Source organism: Odontomachus brunneus, unplaced genomic scaffold (assembly GCF_010583005.1).
Source record: "Odontomachus brunneus isolate Ranch 3 - 2012 unplaced genomic scaffold, Obru_v1 Obru_scaffold_145, whole genome shotgun sequence".
Classification (NCBI taxonomy): Eukaryota; Metazoa; Arthropoda; class Insecta; order Hymenoptera; family Formicidae; genus Odontomachus; species Odontomachus brunneus.
Window position 1 is genome coordinate 484,924 of NW_022639595.1, and position 2,849 is coordinate 487,772.

The window sequence follows — 2,849 nt, forward strand, 5'->3', positions numbered from 1 at the left end:
AAAACTTGTCTCATGTGAGATATTCACATTTTATTCTTCACAGGTCAGTGAAAAAAATTCTTTTTGCACCTAAAAATCAATTGAGAATTCGTAACATATAACTGAATTTTTTTTAAATTCCATGTGCTATCTGGGAAAGTTGTAAGTTTTTTAGTTTTTTAGTTACCTATACGTTGTCCTAATTAAATTTTATCATATGAATTTTGTTATATTTTTATTATATATGACGTTCAGAAAAACATTAGTACAATTATTATAAGTGCCCGCTGATACTTGGATTGGTACGAGTCATCCCAAGTTTTCATACATATTTCTTTCTAGGTAAGGCATCGCGCGAAAAGAAGAACGGGTGAGAGAATGAATCATGTGTATATATATATGTGTATGTGTGTGCGCAAGCGAGAAGATCGCTGCTGGCTCGTGTCTGCTGCCGCGATTGTTAGCTCGCCAGTAGTCAGACAAGGACAGATAGATATTCGCTGTCCGTCTTTGTTTAACTCATACCAGTCGTAGCATGGAACAAAACCTCATCGCATTTATCATGTAGTTGCTACACTGGATAAGGTTGTGATTCTCACCACAGCTAACTATGGCTCTGCGGTCGATTCGGAGTTCTCAGCTCCGGGGCCAGGAGCCTTAAGGTCGTAATTAGCAACCTTAAGAATCTTGGGTTGATTATTTTGGAGCCGATTTGAGTAATCGTGTAGCGTATAGGAAGTCACGTACGGATTTTTCCATCGTTTTTTCCAGTTTCCGCCGCTATATTAGAGCTGCCATAATGAATTTCTCAAAAGACTAGATGGCAAACGACACTAGACATGATCACCTAAAATTTGAGCCCCGATTGACCTCAATCGATCCATACAAATTTTGGACAGAGGGAATGGCCGGTTTGACGAAGAATGCCTCATATATATACAGAGTGTCCCATTTTAATCGATCACTTCAAATATCTCTTGAACAGTGCATTTTAGGGAAAAATGTTTCAGATAAAAGTTTTGTGATTTCGTGGGGGACATAAGATGATATCATTGGTTTGACCTCGAGTGGGGTAATTAAGATCACTTTGAATTTTTCAAATGGAACTCCCCATTTTTCATTACATATTCTTATAGCATACCTCGAGAGCTTTCCAAAACACTATAATAAAATATTTTTTCATTAAGTATCTTTCGAGTTAAAAGGCTTCAAAGTTACAATATTGTTACCATTAGCATTGGTACCCAAGGTGTTCGACCGACGGCTAAAACCTTTTGTTGTTCAGGGCCATGACCTTGACAACATTTGTCAAGGTCAAGGCGATTGGAGGCTGTTCCTAATATTTTCATTTCTTCAAATTTTAATATATATATATATATATATATATATATATATATATATAAAATTATTATTGTCTAAAACTTATTATTATCTTAAATAATTGCTTATTTTTGTCTCATAGAGAAAAATAGAGAAAAGCTCTGAGAAAAAATTTTCAGAATTTTTTATGAACTTTTTAGTACTTCAAGAAAATGCAAGAAAATGCAGTACTAAAAAGTTAATAATTCTGAAAAAATTCTTGAGGTTCTATGAGACAAAAATAAACAATTTTTATTTCTTGCCATTTTTCGGTAAAGTTGATAGAATTTGTGTAAGAAATTATTAAAACCAATAATTTTGTAGATATTTCCGTAAATATCTTAAAAAATAAGGATTGTATCAAAATTTTTTCAAACAAAAGTTGTTTGTTTCTTTATGTAAAATAAAATTCCGTAATAAAAGGTGCATGTTTCTATTTAAAAAACTAAAGTTGACTTTGACCTGATCTTGGCGACGTCACCCAAGGTCAAACTGCTAACATCACTAAATACATCATTTTATAATTTTTTTCTGAAATATTTTTCTCAAAAGTGCATACTTTCCGAGATATTCAGCCGATCCGTGACATATGGGATATCCTGTGTGTGTTTGTGTGTGTATATATATAGTTTTAGATAATTAAGTTTTAGGTAAGTACCCTCACAGCACATTAATATTGCTATAAGGTTATAACAATCTTAAATTGTAAGATGGTAACATTACACGGAGGTAAAAATAAACCTGCCATTAACCTTCTAACGACATGAAAATATTCGTCCATACTTCGTCTCATTCCATTAACGTTACAAAAACCTTGTACAGAACATTGTATTAACGAGCAATTAATAACAAAGTAATTTATATATTTTCAACTAATCAGTTTATGTTGATTTTAAATAAAGTTTAGCTTTTCTATGATTTCTCACTATTTTCACACCTGAAAATTTACTCAATACTGGTCGGACGCGAACTCGAGAATTTCAGATACTTCTAGGTTTCATCTTAGCTGCTGCGCTACTTTTTTAACTGATACTAAATGTTTTGTATTATCCCCAATTGCGCAGTCAAAGCAGTAATTATAATTTCCTTAAAATATTATTAAGTGCAACAACAAAAATAAACTATTTAGTCCAAATATTTGATATAATAAAAAAGAAGTCAGAGATATATGCATAAAATATGTTTGCCTAGATGTTGATCCCTGGTGAAAAAAAGTATATAGAGAACGATAGAATAAAATAATCATTTTCTATCGTTTTGAATATAGATTTTGGTTCGTGAATTTATAAAATGTGAATAATATTCTATCGTATACAATAGAATACAATAGATAGTGATAGAATTTCTATTGTTAATTTCCTATAGAATACAAAATCATGTATAACCTGATAAAATACAATAGAATTTATACCTGAATTTGCGAGCGTGAACGATACGCTAAAGGCTTGTCTACAGTAGCTTTAAGAATATGGCTGTAAGGCTGTAACGTGAGCTGTCAGCGAATGAAAATA

At 32.0% G+C, this 2,849-nt stretch overlaps 1 protein-coding gene across 2 annotated transcripts in view; it reads right to left on the reverse strand.

The window, feature by feature from the left end:
* LOC116850425 (RNA-binding protein 28) overlaps positions 1-2,849 on the reverse strand; it is an 11,027-nt gene that overhangs the window by 5,720 nt on the left and 2,458 nt on the right. The gene's annotated exons all lie outside the window — the stretch shown is intronic.